This window comes from Xenopus laevis, chromosome 8L (assembly GCF_017654675.1).
Source record: "Xenopus laevis strain J_2021 chromosome 8L, Xenopus_laevis_v10.1, whole genome shotgun sequence".
Lineage (NCBI taxonomy): Eukaryota > Metazoa > Chordata > Amphibia > Anura > Pipidae > Xenopus > Xenopus laevis.
Genome location: NC_054385.1, coordinates 31,500,147 through 31,518,532, shown reverse-complemented (window position 1 = coordinate 31,518,532; position 18,386 = coordinate 31,500,147). Strand labels below are relative to the sequence as shown.

At 43.3% G+C, this 18,386-nt stretch overlaps 1 long non-coding RNA gene across 4 annotated transcripts in view; it reads right to left on the bottom strand.

Moving 5' to 3' along the window:
- Positions 1–6,203, bottom strand: part of LOC121396986 — a 52,248-nt gene extending 46,045 nt beyond the window's left edge. For 3 of the 4 annotated variants that reach the window (XR_005963294.1, XR_005963295.1, XR_005963296.1), the window contains exon 1: positions 6,144–6,203. This is a non-coding gene — a long non-coding RNA (uncharacterized LOC121396986). The remainder of the gene's footprint in view (positions 1–6,143) is intronic. The other variant, XR_005963297.1, reaches the window with a different exon arrangement.
- Between the last annotated feature and the right edge of the window lie 12,183 nt (positions 6,204–18,386).

The window sequence follows — 18,386 nt, the reverse complement described above, 5'->3', positions numbered from 1 at the left end:
GGGTGTGTACGAAACTAGAAATTATTTTAAAATGTTTGTCTAGAATGTTTGCCCAACTTAAACTTTAATTACAGATTAAACAAATGTCCGGGATTCATTCTGTTGAGGTTGGAATCCAGATGAGATGTAATACTTTGTAGGAAATGCAGAATATCCTGACTACCTTTGGCATTATTTTCTGCTAGAGGTCGTTCAGTCTATTTCTGCAACTGCTACTCATTACATCTAGTATAGGTGTTTGACAAAGTAGGGCACTCATGGACTGATTCTGTGCCATCAGAATGCTGGATATACTGGAGGAGATGGATTCTTGCTTTCTATGGTATTTATTTATTTCCTGGTATTTATAGAACACAACATATATTCTACACAGCTTTATAAAGAATATATATATATACACATACGCCGAAAGCCACAAAGTTTTCCGATTTCTTTTTTCGGAAAACTTCATGACTTTCAAGAATGTGCAGTAGAGCTAAACCAGAAAGTACTCCTACTGCGCATGCGCCGCCAAACGCCGGGCAATCCAGGAAGAAGACCGCACGGGAGAAGATGGCGCCTGTGAACTCCGTGGACAGGACCTGCGTTGAGGGGTAAGTAGCAACTTTGCCCGGGGGAGGTAGGCCAGGAGGGAGGGGGGCAACACAGGGGAGGGATTTTAGCGCCGAAGGGGTTTAGTTCTCCTTTAATAAATCTGCCCCTTAATTCAATTTAATCAGAAGCCATTTAACGTTTTTAAAGTGTGGATGGAAACCACTTGGAGGAAACCCATGCAAACCCAGGGAGAATTTGCAAATGCTTTGTAGATAGTGCCCAGGCCAGAAGTGAACTCAAGACTCCAGTGCTGAAAGACAGAAGTGCTACCCACCATGCTGCCCCTGGTATAGTGTCAAGTGTAGTGAAGGTCATCACCCACCAAATATCAGTCACTCAAAACTGATGCCCAAAGGACCTACAGACAGAGTGATGGTCAATACTTGATGGTAACTAAGCACTGTGAATCCATATTGGTGGCAAAATCATCCGGTTGGGTTTAATGTATAAATATTTTTTTGGCAGACTTAAAGGAAAACCATACCTCCAGAATGAATCCTTAACCAACAGAGAGTTAATACCATATTAAATGGCTTCTTAAAAAATCTTACCAAAATGGAACATAGATATCAGTAAATATTGCCCTTTTACATCTTTTCCCTTGCGCCCCCATGTTATGATAATCTCTGTGCTGCCTCAGAGATCACCTGACCAGAAACACAGGAAGAAGTGTGGAAGTAAAAGACAGAACTTTGTGTATTAATGGGGTGCTTCACCTTTAAGTTAACTTTAAGTATGTTATAGAATGGTCAGTTCTAAGAAACTTTTTAATTGGTCTTCGCTATTTAATTTGTATAGATTTTTAATCATTTCTTCTGACTCTTTGCAGCTTTCAAATGGGGGTCACTGACCCTATCGAAAAACGCTCTGTAAAGCTACACATTTTTTATTACTCATCTTTCTATTCAGGCCTCTCCTATTCATATTCCAGTCTCTTATTTAAATCATTGCATGGTTTCTAGGGTAATTTGGGCCTAGCAAACAGATAGCTGACATTACAAACTGGAGAGCTGCTGAATAAAAAGCTAAATAACTCAATCACCACAAATAATAAAAAATGAAACCCAATTACAAATTGTCTCACAATATTACTCTCTACATCATACTAAAAGTTAACTCAAAAGCGAACAACCTTTAACTGGCTCATGTCACATAACATGTATGTTTGCCCTTGGTTAGTTTGTGTGCACTGTACAATCCCAGGGGCAGCCCTTAACATTTTTTATTTAGGAATACCTAATGGTACATACTACTAAAAGGTCTATTTCTATGAAAAGGTTTATTGAGATGAAGCTTTTATACATTATATTTTTATAGAGAATAAGATTGTTGGAGAGAGTATAGTTTTCCTTTAATCACCAATTAGTGATGTGCGGGGTGGGCCGATACCCAGGGGTCAGGTGGGTTCGGGCCAACCTTGCTGCTCCTCTTTCTGGTCACGGGTGGGTTTGGGCTTTTCTGCCTGCTCTCCCCGCCCGCGACCATAGACTGCTGGCTTCCGAATTTGGTTTTATAGGCTTGCGCCTGTCCTGCCTCTTTTGTGATGTCATCAGTAGGGTGGGCCTATAAATGGAGGGAGGAAGCTGGCTGCGGGTTGAGTTTTTCTAGACCCACCCATTAGTAGTATTAAAACTGAAGTAGAGCCTTTTGCTATGTCATAGTGTTGCCTTCGCTAATTATTATTGGGTGGCTTTTGGCTGCAAAAATTTTCCATGCAGCAACTCATATTCATCAATTCAATCATATGTTCCTATGATTTTAAATTATGGCAGATAAAAGCATATGCACCTACTGTATAGAAACATTCCAGAGTAGGGCTCTTTGGCTCCTTTTATCCCTTCTTTCCCTAACCAATACGATTCTATAGATCTTGGGGGCCGTTGATCTTACAATGGAGTTTTATGCAAGTAATTGGGAGAGGTGAAACCAGACAGCAGGTTTTGAAGCTTTACAATAATATGGATTACTAACAAATTAAGACAACACGTCAACATCACACACAAGCTGGGCACAATACCTCAAACACTATACGTTGGTGTATTTCAAGTTAATTAAAATAAGCCATACAATGCTTATGCCTCATAAAGAAAACTCCCATCTAAGGGGCCAATTCATTAACTTCGAGTGAAGGAATAGAAGAAAGAATACTTTGAATTTCAAAGTGTTTTTTTTGGCTACTTCGACCATTGAATGGGCTACTTCGACCATCAACTACGACTTTGAATCGAAGGATTCGAACTAAAAATCGTTCAACTATTCGATAGTCGAAGTACTGTCTCTTTAGGAAAAAACTTCGACCCCCTAGTTCGCCACCTAAAAGCTAACGAACCCAATGTTAGCCTATGGGGAAGGTCCCCATAGGCTTGCCTAACTTTTTTTGGTCAAAGGATAATCCTTCGATCGTTGGATTAAAATCCTTCGAATCGTTTGTTTCGAAGGATTTAATCCTTCGATCGTTCAAAACGTTCGAAGTATTTGCACAAAATCCTGCGACTTTGATATTCGAAGGATTTTCATTCCCCAGTCAAATATCGAGGGTTAATTAACCCTCGATATTCGACCCTTGATGAATTTGCCCCTAAATGTTCTTGTATGAGAGCCCAAAAAGCCTTTTAGAATTGTTAGAATATTAGAATTTTGAAGCTGCAGGCAAATTCAGTGTCTGCAACTCATTATTTAGCATACAAACGTCTGACCTAGTTTGTAAGCAAAATATTATGGGGAGATGGTTCTGTTTTTTAAATAGGCCACCCTTCCAGTTTGCCCGGCACTAATGCAATTAGCATTGGCTTTAAAGGATAAATAAATCCTAAAAATGAATATGGCTAAAAATGCCATGTTTCATTTAATGAACTTATTGCACCAGCCTAAAGTTTCAACTTCTCAATAGCAGCAATGATCCAGGACTTCAAACTTGTCACAGGGGGTCACCATTTTGGAAAGTGTCTGTGACAATCACATGCTCAGTGGGCTCTGAGCAGCTGTTGAGAAGCTAAGCTTAGGGGTTGTCGCAAATTATCAAGCAGAAAATGAGGTTGGCCTGTAATTTAATTCTGGTGCTAGTTACACTCGTTTCTGTGCTGCCATGTAGTAATTATCTGTATTAATTATTAATCAGCTTTATATTGTGACATTTCTATTCTATGTGTACTGTATATTTTGAGAGGGTCCCTAAGCTCAGTAAGTGACAGCAGCACAGAGCATGTGCAGTGAATCAGCAAAAAAGAAGATGGGGAGCTACTGGGGCATCTTTTGCTTTTGGGCAAGGATGTGCACACAAAGTACACACAAAATGATATGCATCCAGTAGTTTCATAGTAGGGTAGAGAAGCATTTTGCCTGAGTTTCAGATTCACAGGGTCCCAACATCTAGGGTTGCCACCTGGCCGGTATTTTACCGGCCTGGCCGGTAAAAATGATAGTTGATCCCAATGTTCCAGCCCATTGTGTGTGTGTGTGTGTGGGGGGGGGGCAGTTGTAAATTCTGTACCAGGGCCCCAAGGGGTCTAGTTACACCACTGATTACACAAGATCTGTCCCATAATACGTCCTATACATCACTTAATTATTGCTCTTGGCTTGACCCATTCCAGTTACAACACTGTATATCAAGTCACTAGTAAAAATTTGCAACTCAAATCCTGTTAACACAAGGGAAGCAGCGTGAGTGGAACTTTAGCAAAATCCCAGAGTACGGAACAGAAAATTATATATATATATATATGGAGAAAAACATTCCCCTATTCCTGAGAACATCTTGCCTTACTACACACACTATCCCATCGTTCTACTCACTACCAATAAGGTCATCTTGACTTACTATACACCCTATCCCACAGTTACAGTCTCTTTTATAAGACCATCTTGCTGTATGTACATTAGAGGACTTTATAGACAAATAGCAGGGGATCTTTTTACCCATAAAGTGGATCACCGCACCAGAGGCCGCCCCTTCAGACTAGAAGAAAAGAACTTTTACTTGAAGCAACGTAGGGGGTTCTTCACAGTCAGGACAGTGAGGTTGTGGAATGCACTGCCGGGTGATGTTGTGATGGCTGATTCAGTTAATGCCTTTAAGAATGGCTTGGATGATTTCTTGGACAGACATAATATCAAAGGCTATTGTAATACTAAGCTCTATAGTTAGTATAGATATGGGTATATAGAATTTATGTGAAAGTAGGGAGGGGTGTGTGTATGGATGCTGGGTTTTCATTTGGAGGGGTTGGACTTGATAGACTTTGTCTTTACTATACACACTATTCCCCAGTAACATTTCATTCCCCTCATCTTTTTTTTCATGATAGTTTTATGGAGTATTCAGGGAAAGAATTTGGAAGAGAAAGAATGAGAGAGGAAACAGAGAAAATTGAATCATGGGAGGAGAGTGAAGCGAGCGCCAAAGCTGTGCGGCTATCCCAAACGGCGGAAATGTGGAAGTGCCGAAAAGCCGAACAGCGAAAGGACCCGAAGCCACAAAAACAGCAGAAGTGGCGAAAAGACCTGAAGCTACAAAAATAGCCTAAGCCGAAGTCCTGAAGCGGCGAAAAGACCCAAAGTCACAAAAGGAGACGAAGTCCTGAAGCCACAAGTTCAATTCTACTGAACACCAATTTGTGTTTTTTTTTTAATCCCCTGGCCACCAATGTATTATTTTATTATTCTATAGGCCCCTGCTACCAATGTTTTTTTTTAAAAAATATTTTGGGGCCCCAATTTTTTTTAACTTGTAAGGGGGGCCCTGGCACCAATGTTTTAAAAAAAATATTCTTTGGGGCTCCAATTTTTTTTAACCTGTAAGGGGGGCCCTGGCATCAATATTTTAAAAAAAATATTTTTTGGGGCCCCAATTTTTTTTTAACTTATAAGGGGGGCCCTGACACCAATGTTTTTTTTATTTTTTATATATAACTTGTCTGGGGGGGTTTACTTTTTTAGCGCTGATGTCTGTGTGGTCTTTGGGCGGGATGGAGTGGGGCTTGGATGGAGTGGGCGGGATCTGGGGTGGGGCTTGGGCGCCAGTGAGGGAGGGGACAAGAAAATGTTGTTGTACGGGGCCCCGTGATTTCAAATGCGGCACGATACATTAGATAGCTTTAAGAAGCGGTTGGATGGTGTTTAGAAAGGGAATACAGGGTTATGGAAGTTAGCTCATAGTACAAGTTGATCCAGGGACTGTTTTTGGAGTCAGGGAGGAATTTTTTCCCCCTCTGAGGCAAATTGGAGAGGTTTCAAATGGGATGTTTTGCCTTCCTCTGGATCAGCTAGCAGTTAGGCAGGTTAAAATAGAGTTAAAAGTTTGAACTTGATGGAAGTGTCTTTTTTCAACCTAACTTACTATGTTACACTTATTATAAATACAATATTGCACGTGGGGCTGCAGGAAAGCTGCAATTGCCCCATTATCTGTGTTGTTTCACCTGCAATTTCTTAAGAAATCAGAAGTTCTATGATCCGGAAGTCATCTCAACTGACATGTTCTTAGATGTAACACTCACTGCCGGACTAAGTCTGAACCTGTTCTGTACGACCAAAGCCATAATACTTACCATGAGAGTGTCCCAGGGAAATGTCTTGTCTTCCTCTGTCTTCTGATCTCAATTCCATCCCCTGCTCTTTTCTTCTGCTTCTTATCTGCATATTCCTGATAAAGACAAATGTATGAACATTATCAATAAAAAATACCTATATCAGGATTTTTTTGGACAACTTACTTTTCAAAAGGTCCAGTCATTTTTGTACAATTAGTGTGCTTGCAATGAAGCACCGCTGATTCCACCCGCTCGTTTATAGTACTAAATGACAAAGCACAGAGGACTTCACCCGCACAGTGCCCTAGATGTACTTAAAATGATACACTTCCTGGTTCTACCCGCACTGTTCTCTTAATGTGCTTCTCATTTGGCACCCCGGAATATAGCCGCTCAGTTTTCTTGGTGTGCGCGTATCACCATGTACTGTAGGGAAAGTTTAAAGGTCTCGGCAGAAGTGAATTCAGACTCTCAGCATAGCGTAAACCACTCGCTTCCACCCAAACAAACCCTTCCGCCCATTCACCAACCCGCAACTTAAATGGACCGTCTCCCTGCCTAATAGTTTAAAAATTAGTAGCTTTGTCAAAGGCGGGCGTTTCCCTGCTTGGGTAAAGGAGCGGGTTGCCTGCATGGGTAAAGGGGTGGGCGGGTTGCCTGAGTGGGTAAAGCGGTGGGTGACTTTTCTACATAAGTAAGGGGTGGGCGGGTTACAGGCATGGGTAAAGGGACGGGCATATTGCCAGCGTGGGTAAATGGGCATGTGGTTTCCTGCATGGGCAAAGAGGCGGATTCCCTGTGTGGGTAAAGGAGAAGGCGGGTTTCCTGCATGTGTAAAGGGGCGGGTGAATTGCCTACATGGGTAAAGGGGCGGATGGGTTTCCTGAATAGGTAAAGGGGCAGGCGGGCTCCCTGCGTTGGTAAAGGGGCGGATGGGTTTCCTGAATCGGTAAAGGGGCAGATGGGCTCCCTGCATTGGTAAAGGGGCGGGTGGGTTTCCTGCATGGGTAAAGGGGTGGGCAGGTTCCATGCATGGGTAAAGGGGCAGGCGGGTTCCATACGTGGGTAAAGTGGCGGACGGGTTCCCTGCGTGGGTAAAGGGGTGGGCAGGTTTCCTGCGTGGGTAAAGGGGTGGGCAGGTTTCCTGCGTGGGTGAAGAGGCGGGTGGTTTGCCTGCATGGGTAAAGGGGCAGGCAGTTCCCTGCATGGGTTAAGGTGTGGGCAGGTTCTCTGCGTGGGTAAAGGGGCGGGTGGGTTTTCTGCATGGGTAAAGGGGTGGGCTGGCAGGTTCCCTGTGTGGGTAAAGGAGCAGGCGGGTTCCCTGCATGGGTTAAGGAGCGGGCGAGTTGCCTGCATTGGTAAAGGAGCGGGCTGGGGTGGGCAGGTTCCATGCATGGTAAAGGGTCAGGCGGGTTCCCTGCATGGGTAAAGGGGTGGGCTGGTTCCCTGCATGGGTAAAGGGGTGGGTTGCCTGCAAGGGTAAAGGGGCGGGTTGCCTGCGAGGGTAAAGGGGTGGGAGTGGGCGGGTTCCATGCATGGGTAAAGGGGCAAACGGGTTCCCTGCGTGGGTAAAGGGGTGGATGGGTTTCCTGAATCGGTAAAGGGGCAGATGGGCTCCCTGCATTGGTAAAGGGGCGGGTGGGTTTCCTGCATGGGTAAAGGGGTGGGCAGGTTCCATGCATGGGTAAAGGGGCAGGCGGGTTCCATACGTGGGTAAAGTGGCGGACGGGTTCCCTGCGTGGGTAAAGGGGTGGGCAGGTTTCCTGCGTGGGTAAAGGGGTGGGCAGGTTTCCTGCGTGGGTGAAGAGGCGGGTGGTTTGCCTGCATGGGTAAAGGGGCAGGCAGTTCCCTGCATGGGTTAAGGTGTGGGCAGGTTCTCTGCGTGGGTAAAGGGGCGGGTGGGTTTTCTGCATGGGTAAAGGGGTGGGCTGGCAGGTTCCCTGTGTGGGTAAAGGAGCAGGCGGGTTCCCTGCATGGGTTAAGGAGCGGGCGAGTTGCCTGCATTGGTAAAGGAGCGGGCTGGGGTGGGCAGGTTCCATGCATGGTAAAGGGTCAGGCGGGTTCCCTGCATGGGTAAAGGGGTGGGCTGGTTCCCTGCATGGGTAAAGGGGTGGGTTGCCTGCAAGGGTAAAGGGGCGGGTTGCCTGCGAGGGTAAAGGGGTGGGAGTGGGCGGGTTCCATGCATGGGTAAAGGGGCAAACGGGTTCCCTGCGTGGGTAAAGGGGTGGGCGGGTTCCCTGCGTGTGTAAAAGGGCGGGTGGGTTTCCTACATGAGTAATTGGGTGGGCGGGTTCCATGCATGGGCAAAGAGGCGGGTTCCCTCTGTGGGTAAAGAGGCGTTTTCCATGTGTGGGTAACGGGGTGGGCGGGATCCCTGTGTGGGTAAAAGGGGCGGGTGGGTTCCCTGCGTTGGTAAAGGGGCAGAACAGCCTCTTTATTAGAGAGAAAATAGGTGCTCGCTGTGTTTTACTCCTCTGGGATTGTCTCCCCTGAGGGGCAAGATGTTTACTACAAGTGACACACGGGTGCTGCTGTGTATTATTGGCACCTGGTGTTCTGGGTCATTATAATTATATCTTCATAATCATTATTAATATAATTATGGGAAAAAAGATGCCTGATGTCGGGCTGCCCCTTACCTGCCCTTATGTTGGGGAGATTCCCCTGGTGGGAAGGAGCACAGCTTACAAGCAGGCATCAAGGAGGGAGGGCAGATGCAGGGTGGGGTGCAGCCCACAAGCAGGAAAACAAATCTGTTATACCCTCTCTCATTGCATAACAGCCACCAGTGGGAGTTATCTGCTGACTGGCGCCTTTGGCAACACACCCTCTGTGGGGGCCAATAATGACTTTCTCTGGCCACAAAGTGAAAGTCACAGGATTGAACATTTCATGGGACGGAGAACTAATCACCACCTGTTCCTTCGACAGAACCTTCAAGCTGTTGGTCTGATATACAGTAACCCCCCATAGTGACTCTTCAGGGTGTGTAGATAATTGAAATAGATGTTTCTAAATCCTGACTGCCAGGTGTGTGGCCCTCTTGCTACAACTCCCATATCCTCCATATCTAACATGTGACTTATGGTACATATACTGCAATAACTAATGCAGCCATTGAGGGAAGCTTAAACTGCCTTTTCCATTCAGTACCATGGACAGCACTCTGTGGCTGCAGCTCCTATTGATTGACACACTGGTTGGTGGCACCGCTGTCACAGCAAAGAGTCAGTTCTATACACCTACAGATAACAATTTTATAACATTATTCCTATTAGATATCCTTGTACCACGGATATAGGCTGACTCTGTGGTCGGACATCTATACGTATAGTTTTATCTAAGTATGTGGCATATGGGGCCCCAAAATGAAGACACCCATTTGAGCTTTCAGTTCTGTCATTCCAAATACTGCAAAATCAACACATTTACAGATTTCTTTTGAGGGGCAGAGGTAGAAAAGGCTACATTAACACCAAAAAACATATATTTTTGGAAAGTACACATTCCACTGAATCCCAATAACTGTAGATATGCTCGTCTTTCTACTCCAAAGCATCAAGCCGCAAACCTTTCCTAAATTTTTATATTTGGTTACATTTCCAAAAATCCCCTCAAAGTTTTCACCTTGAAGTACCTTATCTCTCAAATACTATTAGTTACCAAGATAAAAAAAAAAATCTAGCGCAGAGAGCACATTGGCCCTGGACCCCTCCGCCAACATTGTGGACCTCCCCCTTGACTCCCTCTGTTGCAAAAAGATGAGCACACGAGGGGGGGCAGCAAGCTTCCTCAGGCAGCGGAGAGAAAGAAGTTGGGTCTGAAAGGACAATGTAGAGCCAAGGGTTGGAAATATAATGAAACTAATAACGAGGACATGCCAGTGGGTCCCAGTTCCCCCCAGTTCTGACACTGCCTGTCAAATAAATACATATCTGGCTGCTGTCTATCTGCTGTATAGTATAATAAATAAACATTCTCAACCCTTATCTATGAATTACTTCTATAGCCCACTACCAGAAATTGTCTTATTGGGTAAAGCCTGAGCATGTTCTGTACCAACAAAAGCCATAATACTTACCATGAGAGTGTCCCGGGAAATGTCTTGTCTTCTTCTGTATTATGATCTTAATTCCATCCATTCTGCTTTATCTCTTTTCTTCTGCTTCTTACTGGCATATTCCTGATAAAGACAAATGAATGGAAATTGTTAATAAAAAAAAACCAGGGTTTTTTTGGGGCTACTTAAGATTTCCAAATCTGCCATAATTAGTGTGCAATCCCACTAATTCAATAACATTGAATAAAACCACCATGCTTACGCAGCCCTAATGCTAAGGGGACCTGTCACCACATTCCCCTCTAAAGGACTGAGCAGTGACTATAAGAAAACTAATCCTATGTTAACCAGGCCTTACAGTTCCTACTTACTTGGGTCCTGGCTGTGGTTCTCCTGCAAAGTGGCTTCTTCAATAGATGTTCCTCCTCTGATGCACATCTGCCCCTGTGACTTGTCTCCTTTCATATTCTTCTAAACTCCACCCTCTTAGAACCTCCTATGTGTCTCACTACTCCCTCTAGTGGCCAAACACTATATATACAGCTAATGTCTAATCTAACCCATCTCTACACTGCCATCTAGGGGAAGGGGAAAATGGTAATTACTCTACAACAGCTTTAACCCTTTCACTGCAGGCCGATATGGCCGATTTGAAATCAAAAACCATCACGTTTCACATAATACAATCACACATATCAGGCACATCATTTATGTTATGTACGAGACACAGTATATTTGGAAAGTTTAATTTCTCCTCAACACATCAATACCAAATAATATAATTTAATGAATATTTCTCACTTGTATAGATCAAAACTCCAAGCAGTTCACTACTAAAATTCCAAAGCACTGCTGCCCAAAACTCCATAAGTTTGATGTCAAGGCCAAACATTCAACTAACAGTATGTTTACCCTAGAAAACTACACATTATTAGAAGGAGCAGATTCTGGCAAATAATAAGAACATATATCTATGTACTAGTGATGTGCGGGCCGGCCCGATACCCACGGGTTTACCCTCTGATCTCCCCACCCGCCACTGTCAAATGCCGGCTTTCGACTTCGTCTTTTATAGACGCTGCACATGCTCGGGTCGGCGCGGGTCTATAAAAGCAACCCGGAAGTCGGATGCGGCGGGCACGGGCTAAGGGAGGGCGGGTATCTACTATGTACTCCAAACTACCAAGTTGCAATTCATTTCTAAAATCATAATTTTTTTATAGAAACTAGTGAATTTTTTGAAAAATGACCTCAACGATTCTAGTCTACAGCATCATATATGCCACATATCATTGGTTACCAAGGTAAAACACTCTATGAATGCCAGGATTCCACTGAACAGTTTTATGCCCAATGTGTATGGGTTTATGTAAGTATACTGCATATAGGGGCCTCAAAATGTAGACAGCCCATACGAGCAACCTGTAAGTCTACTTACCACCCTGGTGATTTGGGGTATATTTCAACGCATTCCTGCAGGGGAACAGTTGAGTCTTGGTCATCACTGGTTGCGTGCGTATCTTGACGTGTGCGTGGATGTTCGTGTGTCGCAGTGCATCACTGACCATGTGAATAGATGCTGGGATAATATTTGGACGGCAAGTACACTAACCGGTTGCTAGGTTGTTCCACAAAAACAGCAACAATCGCAGACACTGTCTTGCCTTACTAAAAACTATCCCACAGTAACAGCAACAATCCCGGAGATAATCTTGCTTTACTAAACACTATCCAACAGTAACAGCAACAATCCTGGAGACCATCTTGCCTTATTATACACTACCCCACAGTCACAGCAATAATCCTGGAGATCATCTTGCGTAACTAAATACTATCCCACAGTAACAGTATCAATCCCTGAGACGATCTTACCCTACTAAACACTATCCCACAGATACAACAATCCCAGAAACTGTCCTGTCTTACTAAACACTATCCCACAGTTACAGCAACAATCCTGGAGACCATCTTGCCCTATTATCAGAACAAGGGGAATGCAATGCTGTATTTTGCTAATACCATGTACAGGGAGCGAGGGGTCCAGTCGAGTCTCAATCAGCTGTTTCATTGGCACTCGAGAGGTTGGCATCAGTCTGAGAGACACTAGAGTGATGGCCAACAGCACACTGCCTTTATAGTGGCTCTCATTTGGTAATGTTTTGATTATATTATTATCATAACATAACCATAGTAGGTGTCAGAGTTGTAGTATTGACAAATATTTTAGTGAATACATTATGTATGTATTATGTATCAGGATTAGTACTTCTTCCTAATGAATTTCTTAGTATATGACTAAAGGACCTGATATATAAGAGCTCCCTACAGACAGCACTGCCTACCTGCCCCGCCACCTGCTCTTCTGCACCCAGTGAGGTGGGACCAGTGGGGTACAGCTGTTTGCCACTTCGGCACTACTATCACCTTGAGTGAGGATCTCAGGCACTTCCCTTCAGCTTCAATTGTGAAAGCAAAGAGAGGACAAACACTAGCATAGAAGCCGTGGTGTAACGCGAGTGTGTTGGGCCCCCCTGCAATGCGGGGCACATCTGCAGAAGGGAGATAGGGGAAAGTGCTGTGTTGGACTTAAATATTTTTTGTCATGCCAGACTCTTCACCTGACATATGGATATTCCAGTGCAGGAGATTCATCTTTATCTCTAGTGTGAGGCAGGTGGGTTCAGCGCTTGGCCGTTGCAAACATCAGATTATTGATTACACAGAAGCCTGGCAAGTATCTGGTCCATTTGGCAAAAAGCTTGATCTTGCTGGGGGGTCTTATTTACAAAGGCCCTGGACGCATAAATCTGATGCAAGAAACAGAGAGCTGGTGGCTGCAAAACAGCCCTGTCTTTACTAGCACCCTGCACACACTGGCACTCCCTAACTTGCATGTTTGGAGAAGAATTCGGCCGAAACCAAATCCTGCTTAAAAAGGCCGAATCGTGAACCGAATACTGGATTCTGTGCATCCCTGATGTAAATATCACTGGCAAGCTACTGCACCACTACTGCAGGGAGACCATTATCCTCAATGTGAGTGCTTATCACTCTGGTGCAGTGAACTTGATGGTCTATGGACTTGCAGCATCTTGGTAAGACATCAAATAGGTTTGGAAATGTACGACCTAAACCTTGTCTATCTAATTCTATAGAAATACTGTTTATTATCCACTACGGGTAAGACTGTGCAATATAATAGCTGTCGATTGTAGCCGGTGTGCAAGACAATTCTGGGCAGAGGGGGAAGCCTTTGGGATGTCACTTTCAAGGGCCCATTAGGCTCAAAGTAGCCGGATGCTTTCACGGGTAGCATCTCAAACAAGGAACAATTGCACAACCCTATTCCTGTACGTACAACAGACCTACATTGCTAAATCCCAATTCCCCAATGTACCCAACAGCCTGTCATAGACTATTGGTCCTTGACAATACATAACTCCACATGGGAGAGGCAAAGCCAAAACTATTGAGTTATTTGTCTCTCTACAAGTGACTTTCAGAATATACAATATTTGGCATTGAAGCTGTGGTCATGGAGGCCCAGCAACTATTCAGATGATTAGGAAGAAAATAATAAAAACAGCTCCTTCTATAATTGCAAGAAACTGAATGTGCCACCCAGTCAGACACAACATAGCAAAAACTATTGCAGATCATGACTTATTCTGGCAGTGAAGCAGGCAATACAACCACAGCAACACATATAAAAGTAACTATTGCCATTTTGTCCTAGTTTACCTCCTAGGAACCTACAAATCGTTCTCTGGGAAGATTAAGGGGCAGATATACATAGGGTCGAATATCAAGGGTTAATTAACCCTCGATAATCGACTGCCGAATGTAAATCCTTCGACTTCAAATATCGAAGTCGAAGGATTTACCGCAAATAGTTTGATCGAATTTTAATCCATCAATTGAACGATTTTTCTTCGACCAACAAATTGCCAGGAAGCCTATGGGGACCTTCCCCATAGGCTAACATTGCACCTCGGTAGGTTTTAGGTGGCGAAGTAGGGGGTCGAAGTTTTTTTATAAAGAGACAGTACTTCGATTATCGAATGGTCGAATATTCGAACGATTTTTAGTTTGAATCGTTCGATTCAAAGTCGTAGTCGAAGGTGTAAGTAGCCAAAGTTTTTTTTTATTCTATTCCTTCACTCGAGCTAAGTAAATGGGCATACGTGCAAAGAGAAAGTGTCACTACATGTAGCACTATAATGGCAAATTTTAATATCAAAGACATGCCAGGAAAAAACAGTTTCTAAGAACAAATATATATAGTAATGGTGGTATTTTTGGTATAAAGCTGTAGCAAAATAAGGTGACTTTTAGAACCTGTTTAGTAACACGTTTTTAAATGGTAAAGAATAGGATGCCATTAGTGCTGATAATTATTATTATAAACATTGCAGGACAGTAAGGACATGGCCACAAATATTATACCCACTGGTGTAACTTTGCTGCAGGTAAGAGAGCGGCTGGGGAGGATGTTTTTTTAATTAGCGATAGAGGAACCAGATCCCACAGTCCGGGCCACCCTGTTCCTCAGGGCCCCCTGCTACTTCGGGGTCTGCTTCCTATAGTTACGTCACTGATTACACTCCACCAAAAAGACAAACATTATACTTGCTGCCATTCATATGCAAAAAAAAGTCTATAATATGACCCAAACAGAGAAATGCAAGTGAAGGATAAACATTTTTTTAAAAATAAAGGAATGCACCCCCAAACAAACATACAGATTAAAGACAAATATCACAGGCCTGTATCAGAATGCCATTTTTCTTAACTCATTCCTCTCCCCAAGTAACTGATTATGGGAGTCAAAATAAAGCTCTGCATCTACTCTGCAGATTGAGGCTGTGCTCAGAGAGTGAGATACATCTGTTTTTACACATCACAACTCAATAAGCTTTCTGTTCAATAAATAGAGAGAGGTTAGGTCTTCCACTGATGACTCAGCTTGCACTACAGTATAACTGCTGGGACAGTGTAGCAATTTCTTGAGGATTTTTTCCAAAAATTGTGGGCAACCCAGCCATAAGGAAGAGGCTCACTGGGTCATTGGGAATAATCCACATTTCATCGGTGGACCCTTTCAAAGTAACCCTGGCTGTGCATGCTAATTACTCTAGTCACTATATATGTCACTATATATGGCAGAAAAATGAAGCAGTGGTTTGTCTGACTTACTAGTGTTGAAATGCTTCTGCATTTGTAAACAGCTTAATTATGCCAGGAGCCAGGTTTGATCCCAGCCAGGGCACTATCTGCTAGTAGTTTGTATGTTCTCCCAGAGACTGTGTGGTTTTTCTCTTTTTCTTTGTACGTGTGTGTTAGTGCAAAAAGTGTGTGTTTGAGTGTGTTAACGCTAACCAGGTAGCAGATCTGTCCTCTGCAACGTGGGACGGGCTGGAGGCGCTGCAGGAAGTTGTCCCTCAGAGATCCAGGTTGGGAGTCGTCGCTGGGGGGAGGGAGAAGTGCGGGCAGCAGAACGTGCCCCCCACTTTCTGACCATCCAGCTCTTTGCTTAGGGCAATAACAACATATATACATAACATTAACATGCCCTTATATCAGAACCTGCTTTTACAGTCTGTCCATGGATTGTAATCATATAGAAGGATGCTGCATAGATATTAGACTATAGATATCATTCTGACAGTAGTTCTCTGTATTGGACCAGAATATCAATGACTGCGTTTTTCTTTATGTTAAAAGTGTACATAATCCTAATCACTCTTACCAGCAGTTGTTCATCAGCATGTACACTCTTTCAGAAGACATCTTGGGTCTGAAGAGCCTCAGTCCAGCTGAGATTTTTTCCACAGCCTCGGAGTTGAAAAAATGTTCAAATGGTATCTTGCCCTTGCTGAACACCTCCCACACGAACACTCCTAAAGGAGAGAGAAAAGAAAGGTTTGATTAGACTGATCCACCAGACAGCTGGGCTAAACACTGACCCACACATTATAGTCTTCAAACCATGATATGCAGAAAACACGATACACCAATATTTTACTATTACTGTAGCCATTTCATGAGCTAAAGGGGGCCCTGGCCAGAGGAAGGACCTTCAAATGAGGCTTGTATTAATAAAGTATGACAACCGCTGCTTTATACAATAATTTATGGTGGAGTTTGAAATTGTCTCTTTATTGTGGCTTCTGAACCTGAAATTAGTTGCACTTACCCGGCCACCCCAAAATTTGAAACCATGATGACCAATGATTCCCCACCAGGCATGCAGTCTATTAGAGAAAAGGACAAGACTACGTTTGGATCACAGGAGAATGAATAAAAAACAGTTTTATCAGTTCTGAAGTTATTAAAAAGGCATGATATGGACAGGTGATGGTTACAAATACATCTCTAGTTGCTATGGGTTACAGGGCTTGGGAAAATTATCAGATTTTATAAATAATCAGTCCTACTTATATAAGCATCTTGGCCTCCTCCACAAAGTCCACACCTCAGATATCATCCCTTCCCAAATCATTTTTACTGCCGTTCTGTGAACCTTAAATGAATTCTTATGGATCACGGTAATAGAAACAGTTTTTGGGGATAAATATGGCAGCAAAGTAACTGCACTGACTCAATAGGCCACACATACAAAGCAATGCTCTGTGTACGTAATAAGATATGTATGTACTGCACATCAAAGCAGAAATAAATGCCATATGAACATTACTCTTATGAACCCTACTTACAGGGTACACTTCCCCTTTAAGAGCAGGGAACAGAGTTGACTTCCTTCCTAGTGCTGTGGCAGTTGGTTCAGTCCGTTGGTTGCCATCGTGGTGAGTGGTAAGTGTATATTCTCTCTGGGAGAGATTCTTTGTCAAATAATGCTTATTTTAATGAAAAAATAGGGGAAATTGTTGGGTGACATCCCCAGACTAACAGATATTGATCCTCTTACTGATTTTAGTGAATTTAGAACATTTTCCCAGAAAATGGGTCTTTGGAGACGCCTTTAATCTTAGTGCTGGTTGGGAGATACAGACTCAGGATTTGGCAGCTATACAGGACTGACAGCAAATTTACATGTTTTCTACAGTAACTCCATAAGAAGGTAGCATTTGGGGACCCCTGTGCCTCATGATAAAATACTTATTTTTATGCCCAGTATTGACAAGCTCCTTAGGGTTTTGCAACTCAGCCCTTGGGTATCTGCCCTGCTCTTATGTACCAGCCTTAACATGTAACTGAATTTAATGGAATAAATAGCAATGCTTCTTCCTTTTACACATTAACATTTATTTATAAGTCTCATGGTTTAAGAGCAGAGATGATAAGTGACATTACCCATAGGGATTTGACAGTTGGTTTGGTCCGTTGGTTGTTTGGAGTGGTAAATGTGAGAGATTTTCTGACCAATACCCCTTATTTTAGTAAAAAAAGGGGGGGTAGTTGGGGGACAGACAAGCGGATGTTGATCCTCTTACTGATTTTAGAGAATGTTCCCCTAAAATGGGATTTGGAGATGCCGTTAATCTTAGTGCAGAGATGAGAGGTGACTTTACCCCAGGGATTTGACAGTTGGTTTGGTCCGTTGGTTGGTTGGAGTGGTAAATATGAGAGATTTTTATGACCAATAACCCTTATTTTAGTAAAAAAAAGGGGGGGTAGTTGGGGGACAGACAAGCGGATGTTGATCCTCTTACTGATTTTAGAGAATTTCCCTCTAAAATAGGATTTGAAAATGCCTTTAATCTTAGTGCAAAGATGAGAGGTGACTTTACCCCAGGGATTTGACTGTTGGTTTGGTCCGTTGGTTGGTTGGACTAGTAAATGTTAACAACCTTAACATGAATTTAATGGAATACATAGCAATGTTTATTGCTTTCATGTCCTTTCCCTTCAAATGTCCTGGCTGTGGAGGAGGGGGGGGCAACAGGGTACAAGGTAGGGAAAGCATTGATTACAATAATAGGCAAAGGGGGTAGGCAAAGATGAACACTGGACAATCTGCACCTGGCCAGTGATCTTATGTACAATACATTAATTCTCACTATACCAATGCTCATTTCTGATTGGCTGCTGTGAGGTACTGTATTGTATAAAGTGTCTGTGTAGGGTAAAATGGGCAGATCTCTGCTTTCCTCTGTACTTTATGGGAAATATTAAGTGTTAAATGCATTATCCTTGAAACTAATTTGTCAATTTATTCTCTTCCCTATACAGATTGCTAC